Source organism: Mastigoproctus giganteus, chromosome 7 (assembly GCF_048544385.1).
Source record: "Mastigoproctus giganteus isolate SK-2022 chromosome 7, ASM4854438v1, whole genome shotgun sequence".
Classification (NCBI taxonomy): Eukaryota; Metazoa; Arthropoda; class Arachnida; order Uropygi; family Thelyphonidae; genus Mastigoproctus; species Mastigoproctus giganteus.
Genome location: NC_143581.1, coordinates 153,451,470 through 153,467,639, shown reverse-complemented (window position 1 = coordinate 153,467,639; position 16,170 = coordinate 153,451,470). Strand labels below are relative to the sequence as shown.

General features: G+C 35.2%; 1 protein-coding gene across 1 annotated transcript in view; it reads right to left on the bottom strand.

The window, feature by feature from the left end:
• The window catches only part of LOC150083268 (neuronal acetylcholine receptor subunit alpha-10-like), a 207,542-nt gene that overhangs the window by 171,003 nt on the left and 20,369 nt on the right, over positions 1 to 16,170 (bottom strand). The window lies entirely within an intron of this gene.

The following is a 16,170-nucleotide window of genomic DNA, read 5'->3' as shown; positions in this document are numbered from 1 at the left end:
TACGGACCTTTTTCACAATGTGACCGAGTTAGGTGGTCTCAGGTGAGGGTATCATAGTTTTCCCTTCCGAGAAACTTGTGTTTTTCGTCCAGCAAACAAACCATACGCAATTTATAGACAATATCGGTGTAGATACATCATAGTTTACCCATAAATTTCAACTATGTATGTATGTACTGTAAAAGGCATCGTTTTAATTGTATCTCATATTGTTGGTGCCTTCTCAACGAGATAGATAGCTGGTATTGCACTACTTCAAATATAATGCTTCTCTAGTCGAGAAGACTACTGTTATTTATTTTCAGTGGATACTACCATCCAGATGATCGTTTCGAAGCTAGTTGGCTTCGTCATCAGTGAGTGGGCAGGTACCCTGGTAATGCAACATGCCATCACAGTTGCGAAGTTATTTCCACAATATGAGAGATGCCAAATGGTGTAAAAATAATAATGTATTATAAAAAATTAAATGCACAAGGCATAATTTCTTATGGATTTAGGTAATTAACTATATAATATCGGTGTAGATACGCCATAGTTTACCCATAAATTTGAACTACGTATGTAGTGTGAAAGGCATTGTTTCAGGTTGTTTCGGTAAAAGGATTAACTCCATTACCGAGGCATAAATATCAGTTAGTCTTGAAAACAGTAGAGGCAAGAGAAAAGGTTTTGAAAGGGCTTTCTATTAGAAATGTCATGACCAAGCCGGTGCAAATTGGTAACATACGCAAAGTGGTTACTATTAACAGGTTTCCGGTAGAAATGTCTAACAGTCCTGTCGAGAGCTTTTTTAACAAGTTTGGTAAGATTGTTAAGATTCACAGGAAAGAATATGAGGAATGGCCAGGCGTAGAAACAGGTACGGTGCAAATTCATATTGATGGGTCACAGGTTATTAATTAATTACCCAGGAGTTCAGAAAGTTTGTTTGAGGTGTGGAGGTAAAGACCATTTGAGAGCAGAATGCCAAAAATCACGTTGTTTTAATTGCAATGGCACAGGTCATATTACGGTCAACTCGCCCTAATAATTGTAAAAAATGCGGAGCTTCCACGCATAAATTCGTCCAATGCCCGGAACGCACGTTTGCTGAAAGAGTTGCTGGTGGGGGAGGACAACAGAAAGCGAGCGAGCCGCCAAAAGATATGCCTAATACTGAGAGCGCGGAAACTATAGTAGCGCAGAGGGGCGAGACACATTAAAGAAATCACGCCAACATTTTTCAATAGCGTAAGATAGATATGTCGTCAACACAGTCGGAACACGCGGAACTGACCGAGGACATGGAAGCGGAAAATACAGTACGAAATGTATATAAGAGGGGGGGGAGAGAAGGAAGAAATAAGCGGTAAAACTAAGAGATCAAAAGGAGAAACAGAGGAAATTCAAGAAGAGACCGAAACAAAACAAACGGGGGGGGGAAGAGGTATCAATTTTGTCAGGCGGGGAAGAGGTATCAATTTTGAAAAACACTTTCGGGACCAGATTCGGATTCAGATAGTATACAAACAAGGGAATACGAAGGAATATAATGGTTAAATGTAGTAGGAAACACAAAAGAATACAGGGAATATAGGCGAAACTTAGCAGAAATTGTTGAAAACTCGAGGAGAACCGGTTTTTCTTTGGAATGAAAACGAGGAGGGTGAAATAATAAATATACAGTTCCCATGGGTATGCTGCAAGTTTATTAAACTCTAACAGAGAGTTAATGATATTGTATTAACTGAGAGAGGAAAGTGGAGGAGAAATTGAAGTTAAACATAAGAAAGACACCTATTGGGTAGATGGAATCTATTCAATTATATTAAGGAAGGTGGCGAAGGAAATAAGCAAACCCTTAGTCAAAATTATGAGCGCATCCTTGAATTCAGAGGAGGTCCCCGCGGATTGCAGATGTGCGCATGTATCCCCAGTTTAAAAAGGGGGAGATCAAAGGGTGACAGGAGTAATTACAAACCTATTAGTTTAACTTCTGTTCCAGGTAAAATAATGGACTCTCCTATTAAAGAAGTAATGCATGACCATCTAGAGAGGAATACAATTATACTTCAGACTCAGCATGGGTTTGTTATCCAATCAACCAATTTGATTAGATACTATGATGTGGTCATAAAGGAACTGGGTGCAAAAAATATTTTTGATATCATATACTTGGATTTCAGGAAAGATTTTGATACTGTTGCACATAAAAGATTGACGTACAAATTGGAGCAGTGTGGCATTAAGGGCAAACACTCCTCTGACAGTTTGGTCGTTCCGAATATAAACAGAAAATTTATTTATTTATTATTATTATTATAAAGGGATGGTTGAGTGGCAATCAATGAAGATTGCTCTTCGTGGAATAATATTATTAGTAGAACCCCCGCCCCACAAGGTTCGGTGTTGGGCCCATTTTCTTTTCTATATTTATCAATGATGTTGATGAAGGTGTATGAGGCCTAATGTCCAAGTTGGCAGACAATACAAAGGTTGACAGGATGGTTAATGATAGTAATGACTGTACGCTACTCCACTAGGATCTAGAAAATTTAGGCAGATGGGCTAATAAATGGCAGTTGGAGTTTAACATTGATAAATGTAAAGTACTGCATATGGGTAGGTGTAACCCTAGAGCAGTGTTTCTCAAAGGGTGTGCCTCAAAATTTTCCAAGTGTGCCGCGAAATCTTAAAAATGAACGCGTCGTTTATATTTTAACATCATTGTCCGAATATACGTACAATACCATTAATAAGAATAAAGTACACGAAGGATCTTTTAATGACGAATTGAAATTGACATATACGAATACAGGGGCGTCTGCATTCAGGCGCCAACACTATTTGAATAAAGACCAATTATCTGTCGCCCGCAAACCACGTGAATCGGACCGACGCGATACTGTATAAGTGCGCAGCGCCCCTCAATTACCTTAGAAAGTCAAAATATGGGATCCCATCTCTAGTCTCTCTAGTTCTCTGGGAGTTGTACGCGTAGGCATGCGGCGTATTACGTGTTTATATATATATAAATAAAATTTTCTGTTTATACTCCGGGACGACCAAACGGTCAAAGGAGTTCACAAGATAGACAGAATACAAGAAACAGCACCGTATTCAGCAGTCACGGGCTTGAACCTCGGTCACTCAAGGCACGTGTACTTATGCACCCACGCGCCTGACCACTAGGCTACGGCGGCCTGTTTATCGTGTTAATATTGTCATATTAAACTGTGTTTGTGTTGTAAAGTAAATAATTTAGGGTTAGGCGATTTATTAAGGTAATTTAAATGTATATAAAAATTAAAAATTCTACCAAACCGATTTTCGTTTATTAGAAAAAACGGAAAATGGATATACGAAAATGTTTAAATAAAAACAAAACTATTGATGTCGGCGACAGTAGTTCTGCAGCAGATACAAATACAGTGAAACTTCCCTTTAACGGACAGCCATGGGGAACGAAAATCCGTCCGTTAGAGAGAAGTGTCCGCTAACAAGAAGTCTGAGGGAGAAAAAAAAAAAGAAAGAAAGAAAAATCGTTAAACGTTTAATGTAAAATTAAATTAAAATGTATACAGATTTTGAACAATATTTTGTAAATAATATACAATTACATACACAAGAGATAAAGGAAAATCGTTAAACGCTTAATGTAAAATTAAATTACATTATATACAGATTTTGCACAATATTTTTGTAAATAATATACATACAATTGTGCTATGCATATTATGACTTTATCTTAAGAAAAATACATACAGTAATCCCTTATTTTCTTCTGCACCTTCTTTCGGCTGATAATTTTGTTTTCAACATTTGTTTGGAGTGAAGAAACCATCGAAAGTCCTTCAGTATCTTCTTCAGCGGCAAAAAACATTTTTAAACGATTGATTTGTATGAGCGCTTCTATTTTCATCGGTGGTTCGTCGTTAATATGTTCTTCGACAGAATGACCTTCCATTTCTTCATCCTCATGAGGAACTTCTTGAAAAATATCGATGATGTTGTTGATATCTATAGCACCATCTTCTGTAGTGAGGTTCGAGTCTATATCTTTGTAGCCAGGGTCACTTGTAGCGGAAGTATCGTACATTATCCATAGATGTTGAAGTTCTTGTTCTTCTTGTGCTCCACATTGCTGTTCACAACTTCAATTTTTGCGTTTGAGAAGCCAGACTTTACAAAACAGTTCACGACAGTTTGTTTTCTAATTGCGTATACTGAAGAGGAAATCCACTGAATCGCAACTAGGATGCTGATTTTCTTTGCAAGGTCACTCGCGCATGTTACATCGTTCATGTTTGCAATGAGATGTCTTAAAATACGTTTTCTGTAGTGAAGTTTAAATTTTTTTATTATCCCTTGATCCAAGTGCTGACACTCTACAGATGTGTTTGGTGGCAGAAAAACGATTTTAATGATACAATTCAATGTGCGGGTGAGATGCAGCATTATCCATGAAAAGAATAATTTTTCTGTTTTGACGAATCATGTTTTGGTTAAAGTGACTTATCCATTCGCTCATGATATCTCGTATCATCCACGCTTTTTTATTAGACTTCCAGTCAACATTCAAAAGATTCAACTTTTTGCCCTTGAAACAACGAGGATTGTGTGGTTTTCCTATAACAAGAGGTTGTTCAAAGTCTCCCAGCATATTTGAATAAATAGTACAGTCAAGCGTTCCTTAGAAATTTTTCCGCCCTGGCACTTTTCGTTTTTTAGACTCTGTTTTTTCAGGAAGAGCTTTAAAAAACAACCCTGTTTCGTCACAGTTGTAAATATCCTTAGCTTCAAAATCACGACATAAATCTTCCAATTTGATGGTCCACTCTGTTACAACCCCAGTATCAACAGATCCACCTTCACCACTAACGGTTTTTCAAGAAATTTTATGCCGAGTTTTGAACTTGTCTAGCCATCCCACAGAAGCTTTGAACTCATTTACTCCCATAGATTTCGGACCCTCCAAAGCCTTTTCCCTAATAATAGGGCCATTAATGGGAATTTTTTTAGCACGTTCGCGACAAAACCACTCATGCGTAACATTGTTAATTTGAAGTCCAACAGTTTTCGGGAATGATTTTTGAACCTGATTATTTCCGTGTTGCCAAAATTGTTTGAGCATTTCATTTTTTTTTTTTTTCTTTAGGATGTCGCTTACCTGCGTCTTCCCGATTTTGAATTTTGCAGCGAGATTGCGAACACTATTTTTTGCCGATCATACGCATTAATGAGTTCGACTTTATCTTTTAAAGTTAAATGTTTACGAGAAGACATTGTGCACTTCACACGACACTGAACAAAACGGGAAACTGAAAAGACGAAAGGCCGACCAAATCCCCCCTCTGCACACACCGAATTCATCAGAAGTTTTACACGTGCCTTAAAATTCTCGAAAAAGGGTTTAGAACCGCGACGCAAACCTTGATAAAATTCAGAAAATCGGAAATAGAAAATAAACACACGATTGAGACAATACGTGGAAGAAAGGTTCCTAGAAAAAGGACCGTCAGCTCTCCCGCAGTCCGTTATGGGGAGAATGTCCGCTAGACAGAAGCTGAAAACACGTTAAAAAAGCAATGGAGGTGAGTTGGGGAATTTGAAAATGTCCGTTGTAGAGAGATGTCCGTTAGGAGAAGTTTCACTGTATATCCATTGAAAATGGTGATAATATGAACAATACCAGCGCCGATGAATCTCGGCCAAAAAGATCGAAAATTAGTACAAGAAAATATAATGAAGATTACTTAAATTCTGGTTTTACGTGGGCAGGGGACATAAATTTCTCCTTGCCTTTATGTGTTGTATGTGGACAAAAAAGCAAACAGTGCAATGGTTCCTAGCAAGCTAAAACGCCATATGGAAAAAGTTCATCAAAATTTGATGTCTAAAGACAAAAGGTATTTTGAACAAATAATGCCAAACAAATACAAAAATTGGAAAACACAATAAAAGTGTCTGACAAAGCACAACTTGCCTCCTATGAAGTAGCGCAACTTATTTCACAAAAAGGGAAACCTCATTCGATTGGAGAAACGTTAATCGGTCCTGCTTGTCGTATAATGGTGAAATATATGTTCGGCAAAGATGCAGAAGCTGAAAATAATAAAATTCCTCTTTCCAACGATACTATAAGTTGAAGAATAATCGATATGTCAGAAAATATAGTAGAAAAATGTTCAACAAAAACTTGATGGTCAAATTTTTGCTCTACAAATAGATGAGTCAACAGATATCAGCGGGAAAGCACAATTAATGGGATTTGTTCGATTCATTAACGGAGATTTAATTATGAACCAATTTTTATTTTGTCAAGAATTGCCAGGAAGAACGACAGGAAGGGAAATATTTAATTGTGTAGATAACTTTTTCGAAAAGACAAAGTTATCATGGAATTTTTGTACAGGCATTTGTACAGATGGTGCTGCATCAATGATCGGACCTGGAAAAGGTTTTTTGGCGTTTGCAAAACAAAATTCAAATCTTATTTCTACGCATTGCATTATTCATCGAGAAGCTTTAGTAAGCAAAACTCTCCGGACAGAATTAAGCATTGTACTAGATGACGTAATAAAAATTGTTAACTATATTAAAAGCAGACCTTTAAAATCACGAATTTTCAAAGAATTATGCGACAGCATGGAATCTAACTACAATTGTTTATTAGTACATAATAATATTCGTTAGCTTTCTAGAGGAAAGGTTTTGGCCCGTGTATTTGAATTGCGAGCAGAACTTTGTACATTTTTTAAAAATGAAATAAGTACCGCAGGAAAACAAAAGAATCGTATGAAAATACAAAAATTTTATGATTGTTTTAACAATGTGGTGTGCAGAACTGGCTTACATAGAACATATATTTGCACATCTTAATATTTTAAATACTAGTTTACAAGGGCGAAACGAAAATATCTTAACATCAACAGATAAGTTAATTGCTTTTGATAAAAAAATTATGCTTGTGGATGAATAAACTTGAAAATAATTTAGCTATGTTTCGTAAGATTCCTGTACAGATGAGAAATTTTCTTGCACCAATGGTGAAAATCCATTTGGATTTGCTTCAAAAGGCAATGAAAACATATTTTCCATCTATTAAATCGGAAAAAATATGACTGCATTCGAAATCCTTTTATTAATGATACATAAAACTGGAATCTTTGTCTTGAATAAGAGGAAGAACTGATTTCCCTTTCATCCGATCGAACATTAAAAATCAAACATTCGGAATTTCATTTGGATACTTTTTGGATTTCAGTCAGAGATGAATATCCAAAGTTATCTAAAAGGGCAATAAATATTTTACTCTAATTTTCTACGTCGTATTTATGTGAGTTAGAATTTTCAACTCTCACAAACATGAAAAATAAAAAAACGATCAAGATTGGAAAATGTCGAAGATGTGCGAGTTGCTCTGTCTGAAATAAGACCTGATATAGCAGAAATAACAAAACATCGTCACTCACATATTTCACATTGACTATAATTTTTTAAATAAAAATTCATTTGATCTCTATCAAATATTTGAATAATTTAAAGCTTTGTTGAAGGCATACATATTTTCTTTTTGTAATTATTTATTTAATTATTTTTATATTTTATTTTGGTTGTGAGAACTGTTTGCATAACATAGATCTAATATAAGTATAAATAAAAAAAATTTATATTATTTTTCGTTCTATTTATTTAATTTAGAAATTTCTTCTTCTATGACTACTTAGGTGTGCCACGAAATTTTTCTCCTTTGGAAAATGTGCCACGAGAGTAAAAAGATTGAGAAACACTGCCCTAGAGTAATGAACCGTGTGTGCATTTTCCACTACACTCAGGTAGTGGAAAATGCAAAAAGACCTGGGGAGAATTTCAGATATGAAGTTCTCTGAGCAATGCAGACAGGTGCCAGGACAGCTCATGAGGTTTGTCAGTGATATACTGGAATCTTGTAGGAATAAGGAGGTGATTATCCCATTGTAAAAGGCAATGGTCAGGCCAAACCTTTTGAGTACTATATACTCTCCAAAGATTATATCGATTTGCGCCTATTATTCAGAACATGTTCATCTTGGAAAAGATTTCTAAGAGATTTATTATAGTGACCCTACTTGAAATTATAGTATGTGGGTAAGGAAGTCTATGATCGAAACAGTTTTAGCCTATTTTGATAGTGCAATCTTTTCCAAGAAAAAAGCTGAAAGATTGCAAGCGACTGACAGCTTTTGGTATCAGTTTCAGGTCCTTTGGATACAGACATGGATTTTTTGAACTAATTTAATTTTTACTACTTTCTTAATTTTAATAAAATTTAATTTATGAACTAATATAAAAACATTTGTCCGTACCGTCATTACTACAAAAGAAATAAAAGAAGACAAACAGTTAAAAGAATTTAAGGATAGCTGAAGTTTCTATTGTAGGTTTTGCATTTGTAAACTCCAAAGAAGCACCTGCTAAAACAGCCAAACTAATCAGGCAGTGGGGACTTGGTACAACAATTTAACCTAATGGGTTTACGCAAATTCGCAACCTTGTTTTTATATCCGCATCACTAAACAATATACGGTATATGAAAATATATTGCAGTAAGCAAATTCCCCCACTTTTTCACTTGTACGCAAAGTCCTCACAATCACTACTCAATGCGGAATCGGTCACATGCTCAGCTACGAACTTGTCTATGAATGGAAATTAAAAAGTCAAACATCTGTTAATAGTTAATTTTCTATTTCAGTGCGATTGGAAATTCATTTATCGACAATATTTCGAGTTAGGTTTTATATTATGGTCTTTGCGATTTAAAAACAAAAATCTCTAACACAACAGAGCAGCACACTTTCAGATACCTCTAGTTTGGTTTGGAGGTTTTCTTGAGAAAGTTTCAAGTAACCGAGGAATTAAGCACTTAGAAACCAGGTGGTTATGCCTGCTATTTATTTTATGACATGGAAAAAGATAAAACCAAAAAGATAAATGAATCATACAACGCAAATTAGTTGTGAAATAGCTTAAATAATTTAAGAAACTTCAGATCCATGATACTAATTACTTAATTCATTTAACACTGATTAAAATAACAGGAACATCCATCCTTGTTTGATAATGAGCTAAGCAAACAGAAAACTGGTTAAAATACTTTTTTTTTTCTGAGAAAGGCTTTGATTTCGCTTATGTGCAGAAATCATCACGGGCTGCGCCTCACTGCACCTTGAACAAAAGAAACTTCATAAAAATGGGACAGCAATGCTACTGAAACAATTGAGAGCACAGTAACATCTCATAACAAAAAAAAAAAAAAAAAAAAAACACAAAAAAAACAATACAGCATGCAGCATCTACAGGGAAATGTACAGTACATTTATTATTGATAATGTAGCTGAAAAAGTTGTAGTGACTGCTCTGCATTATGAGGGATCGAGCCCTTTATCAGAAATGAAAAAAAAATCTGTCCGCTTTTTCTTAAGAAAACCTCAGTTTGCATAGTTCACTGTAAAAGAACAGATGGTCTTATAAATATTTAATCAAGAAATGAATTTAATCATGCGTTTCTCTTCATTTATATAAAAATCAAGGAAAGAAGAAAATGTCTCTTGTGACTTCGGCCCCCCAGATGTTTAAGAAATCTATTTCATTCACTAACACAATATTTTCATTCTTTCTTAGTCCTTACAGGACTTAGTCACTTGACACAATTTATAAAAGGTAGTGGTTTTCCGCTTTTAAGTATATCTGAAATCTGTCTTTCCATCAAAGTCAATTTTTTTTTCCAATTTACCCTTCACTTTTTTGATAAAATACAAATTCTCTAGTATTAAATTTTAATGTAATAATTCGGCACAATTCCATATTTTTCGCAAAAATTAAGTAATCTACGATTTAAAAAGAAAAAGGAAAAAACCTGTTACCATGACAATCGCATATGCAAAAGTATTTAAATTTCCATACAGCCACCAGCTTTTCACTCATTTGTAAAGAAATTAACTTCATGCATTCCGTTAACGCAATTCAAATTCCCTTTTTTGAAAATTTATACACTTTCAAACAATTTCACTGTGCATAAAAGGAAATTGTTATAGTGAATTAAATATTGTCATCTAGCTGGTATTTGCCAGCAATAAATTGTGATTGCGATTTTTCTAATTTCTGTATTGGCAAGATGAATGATATACTGCGTTGAGTGGTCACTTTATTAAATACACGCATCCTTTTCATAAAGAAATGGAGCGCACCTTCAGTAACAACATATAAAGCGGATTGGCAGAAAAGCAGATGGTGCTGTATGTGTACAATCAGTGCGAGAATAGGTTAGGTTGTGCGCGTGTGTTAAGCGCCAAGGAAACTAAGACTATGATGCGTCAGTATATTGTGTCCATAATAAAATGTATTCTTCGATCGGTTTGCTATTTTCTGGATGAAAAAAACCGAGTTTCCGTGAGGAAAAACCATTCAACCCTCGCCTGAGACTGACTAACTCAGCAACATTGCCAAAAAAAAAAAAAAGGCAGATAAAAGTTCACACACCGGCCTTTTCCACCCAACACGGAAGGACATTGATTACACAAGAATGGGCAAGACAAAAGATTTAAATGACTGAACAAGGCAGTCTGCGCCAACGACTGATATGAAAACTGCAACCCTGCTGGGCTTTTCACGTTCGAAAGTATTTCGGGTGTACCGAGATTGGGCCAAAAACTGAATAACATCCAGCCAACGACTATCCTGTTGTCAGTAACAGCTCGTTGATACCTTGGGCCAATGGAGGCTGACAAGACTTGTGCGTGGTATTACAGAAAGAATCTAGTCAGTCAAACCGGCATGGCCGATTTTTTGTATGTGTAGTAGCTATTGTAGTGTAATAACACGCCCATAATATAGGAAAGCATTATGTCAAATTTACTCATAGTAGAAAGAACAACTAAGTAAGAAATACGTATTGACCGATTTCTTCCTCCTTAAGTTAGACGGAAACTTTTTGATACTTCGTGTTCACAAGACAGAATGAAACTAAAAAAATGCGTCGATGCGTAAGTATTTTAAAAGAAATTCAGTCCTCATCACGCATGCGTTTATAGGACCAATCATCCGATATTTAAAAAGGTCTACGAATAATAGAGTTTTTACGGAGTTTCATTTCAAGCGTTTTTGATACTTCGTGTTCACAAGACAAAATGAAACTAAAAAATGCGTCGATGCGTAAGTATTTTAAAAGAAATTTAGTCCTCATCACGCATGCGTTTATAGGACCAATCATCCGATATTTAAAAAGGTCTACGAATAATAGAGTTTTTACGGAGTTTCATTTCAAGCGTTTCAGCGAAAAGTAATTTACTATTATTGTGCTGAATATTAATTATTTTGGCTTCATTAAAAGAAAGAAATGTGCCTCATTCACAGCATGGAATGCCAACTCTGAAGCATTTGCTCTTGACGAACGTACAGAAGCCTCATCTTGTTTAACGCGACAATCCAACACCCCCCGAGTAGATCCAACGTAAACCGAGTCGCAGTCTTTACACGAAATGCTATAGACGAGATCATGCGTTTGTTAAAAGGAAGAATTTGAGGAACCCTTCTTTAATAATGTATGTAATTTATTGGTCGGTCTAGCTATTACTTTCACATCTGTACCCTTACATAAATCATTTAATTTGTTATACCAGTTTTCTACATAAGGACTGTAATAAAATGCTTTTATCAATATTTGTTTTCGGATTGTTATTAATCTTTTCCTGGGCAATCAGTTGAATTTTATTATTAGTAGAGGTAATTGGACGATCTCCTTGTTAGTTCCTCAATTTCCAGTTGTAACTCCCTTTGTGTGGTGGAATATTTGAAAGCATTTAAAAACTGATTAAGCATGACCGATTTTTTGTATGTGTATAGGTGGTAGCTATTGTAGTGTAATAACATGCCCATATTAGTAGGTTTTCTATAAATTCTAAAATTTAGTTTTTCCTCTACCCTTTGTAGCGTAAATTTAAGAAAGTTGACAGATTTTGTATCTTCCTTCTCGGTTTCTAAATTAAATTTTAGTCTCATATGGATATTATTAAAAAACTTGTAAAACGGAATTTATGGGAGTCTGATTAGTTATGATGAGGACGTCGTATAAGTGTCTGCCATAATATGAGACTTCTGGTATAAATGGATTCAAATATATACTCTATCTTATCCAGATATAATTCTGCAATGAGTCTACTAATGCTAAGGCCCATTGGTAAGCCAAAAATCTGTCTGTATATTTTTTCTTGAAATCAAATATAATTGGAGGAAACTAATATTTTAGTAAATTCAAAAATCGTATCTCTGGGGAGCCTAGTGTTATTTATACTGTATTGATATTGCTGTCATTAAGGAGGTCCCAAACAACATCTGGTGCGTATGGAACGTTTACATTTGTGTATAAAGATGCTACATCAAAAGAGTATAATTTGTTGTCTTCCTTAATTTTATGGTCTTTTAATGTCATAAAAAGCTAATCATAATTTTTTTATATTATATTTTAAAATTTCTCTGAATGGTTTTAAAATAGAATAGACGAACGTCGCTAAAGATTAGAGTGCCGAATTTTTGTTCGAAACAATTGGAGGTATCGGATTACCAGGTTTATGTAGCTTTATTTGGCCAAAAAGAGAGGGGACATTGTAGGTACGTGCTTTAATTTGCTTTAGTTGTGACATTGTAATATAGTCGTTCTTTCTATATAACGTCAGGGTTTTATTGTACTAGTTAGGGTTTTATTATAAACGCATGCGTGATGAGGACTAAATTTCTTTTAAAATACTTACGCATCGACGCATTTTTTAATTTCATTCCGTCCTGTGAACATGAAGTATCGAAAAGTTTCCGTCTTACTTAATGAGGAAGAAATGTCTTCACGTATTTCTTACTTAGTTGTTCTTTCTACTATGATTGAATTTGACAATGTTTTCCTATATATGGGCATGTTATTACACTACAATAGCTACCACCCATACACATACAAAAAAATCGGTCATGCCGGTTGATAGTTTTGGAGTTGGGTTGGGGCCTCGACGGTAATTCCGGGTTATTAAGCGGGTGTCGTAGCTATCGTTATGGAACACATTAAAATGTAGTTTTTAAATTCATTGTATTTTAATTAATTTACATGATGGGCTAGGAGAGTTGGATAAGAAGCCTTCCTACAGAGAGATCAAGGTAATCCCTGTACAAAAAGTTATTTTATGCGAAACTATAGTGAAAATAAAAATACACTACTTTAATAAACCTGCGTACCTCTCGAAACGTACAGCCTGCATACACCCAGGGGTTACGCATACGTTGAATACCACTGATCTACAATATATGGCAAATGTTGCTTATCAACAATGAAATGTGAACTAGAATGTGAATTACTATATAACTTACTCAACTTACTTTGTTTATATCGACTTTCCTGTTTGATTTCTAGCAATTATAGGAAATTGGACACAAACTAATTTCCAGCAAGGTACATTAATTATGGCATTATAGTTAATTGTAATAAATGCTGTTCGCCACTTACTTTAAATCGATACCAATAAAGCGTGTTCCAGTTCTGCTCTCGTTCTTTTGATGTGGCATCGTTGAAAGCTTCCTTTTGGGAATTTCAGGGCTCATTTGGCATAATGGATTTTTCTTAAGTGCCTCATAAAGGTATAAAACGATCAGCAGATCAATCAATGTCTAGAGTGAGTTCACCTTCACTCCCGTGTGGCTGTTTTATTAACTCCCTGTCTCCCCACCAAATAAATGTAACTGCACTCAATTAGAATATCGAATTTTGACGCAAATAAAAAATAAACTGTTCAAAAATCTCCTACTGCCATGCACACACAAAACAAAAAACCAGCTTTTCTCCTTCATTCCATTTACTGAATTCGTCATTCTTTGAATATTCGTAAATCCTCAACGAACAATGTAATGCTGTCAAAGAACGATTACTCACACTTGGCTTGTGATAATTCTTTTTCAACGGTGAATGTGTCAAATCGAAGTTCATACAATAACGCAAAGTTCAGGCTTGGGAGGAATTCGCATCAACAATATTTATTACTGTGGCTGTCGCAGCATAGATTGGAACTGTTGCTCCAATCGTTGTTTCCAATGGTCTAATCGTTTCTTAAAGTAACCTTATTTACATAACAATTACAATATCCATTGGTTAAATTGAAAGGAAAATGCAAATAAAAATTCTGCACATCTCAAATTTAAGTGGCCATTTCAGTATAAATTACGTGCATCTTCAACCAGTGGGGCAATACAGGGACATTTAAATCCGTATGTTTGTATTACAAAACGTAGCCTCTCAATTCACAGTCGGTGGATTCCACCAGTTGCCTGCCTCTCCCATCAGTAATCAACGTTATTCGAATAAACTTAAGTTTTTCTAGAAAAGCCATTTAGTTAAGTTAGCCAGTATCGGGTAAACCACGAGAAAAAGGACAGCTACGACTAAAACTGGCAGGAAACCCTTAATTTATACAGAGTCTACTCTGTATATATTTTCTATTTGCAGTCCGTCACAACCACTGCATCAGAAGAATTTACAATTAGTAATTTCCATAACGAATACAATCAATTAACGATATTTAGCAGGCAAGTGAACTTGAACGGTCTACTGAAACGCTTGGCCTGCTAAGTTGGGCCTACAATGACGTTCTTTATTAAAATAAATTGCATACATTCATAACTCTGTGCACAGATGACCATAGGAATCTTGCAATAAATTGTGTATACAAATGAATAAAACAGAAATATACAGGAAAGCTACATACACCAACATCCCAGCCAACAATATATTCAGAAGGCATGCAGTTATATTAATTTACAAAACGAATGTTAATAAAATAACTAAAATACAAAATAAACACAAACATAAATAACATCACACGCTAGGATTATTATTGTTAACAGCTACAAAACAGCAATCAAACGTGCCTGAGGGTGCAGCTACAAAGCATTATTACACAACTTCAAAGCAGAAGCTTGGAGTATACATTTCCAAAGTAAAGCGAAAAGTATATGAACAAAAAAAGAATAGCAAATTTAAATCTACAGATAAAAATAAAACTACATAAATAGAAATAGGACTGATCCGTCTTATTTAAGTGAACAGGTAGGACTAAGGTAGAGCTCTCGTATTTCTTCACACACATTACACAGTCTTAGAACTTGCAAGAAGAGTCAATTTTAAGGTTCACGTAACGGATGAGGTTAGCAATTTCAGTTGCCTTTTTGAAGTGTCCAGGGATGTCAAATATCTCCAGATTTGCTTTGTTGATTGATCTTGCAGGCTTGTTACAGAAGTTGTAGTATCCATAATTTGTTCTCGCACAGGATGGTTTCTTAAAGCTTTTGTTGGTGCATTGAAATTTATTTGTAAGACGAGATGAGGGCAATTCAGGGTACCATTTAACAGCTGGTTAAGGAGCAAGTCGGCTTTATCTCTTCTTTCTTCCAGCGTTTCAAGTCCAAAGATTACACACCACTCTTGGTAGTATTTCTCATTGTATTGAAAGCCACTTTTAAAGCAAACGTACTCTATTGCTCTTTTTTCAATATTTTCAATTTTTGGTAAGCTGCATGTGGGGACCAGACCTGTGAGGCAAATTCTAGGGCTGGCCTAACAAAGATTTTGTAGAGAAAGATGAAAAGTGTCAATTGGTTGAAGTCTCGGTTAATTCTTTTCAGGAAACCTAGTTTTTTGCTAGCCACCTTTACAATGTTTGAGACATGGACATCAAAGGAAAATGATTTTTTAATAAAGATACCTAAATGTTTGGTTGTACTAACTTTTTTGATTGCCTTGTTGTTGATACAATAAGAAAAATTAAGTTTGTTCGTCTTGTGTGCATTAGCAAAGCTCATCAGCTCACACTTATTTTCATTGACTACCATTTTGTTTTCCTTCAGCCACTGAATAACTCGTTGAAGAGTTTCGTTTAGAATGAAGCAGTCATTGGTACTGCGAATTGCTTTATAAATTTTTATGTCGTCTGCAAATATGTTGATTTTGATTTGGTAGTCTCCAAGGGTGCTTGGCAGGTCGTTGATGTAGATAAGAAATAATAGCGGGTCTAAGGATGAACCCTGTGGGACATCAATTTCAGGCTTGAAAGGATATGAGAGTTTACCTTTAAATGTGACGGACATTTCTCTACCTTCCAAGTAGTTTGCAATCCA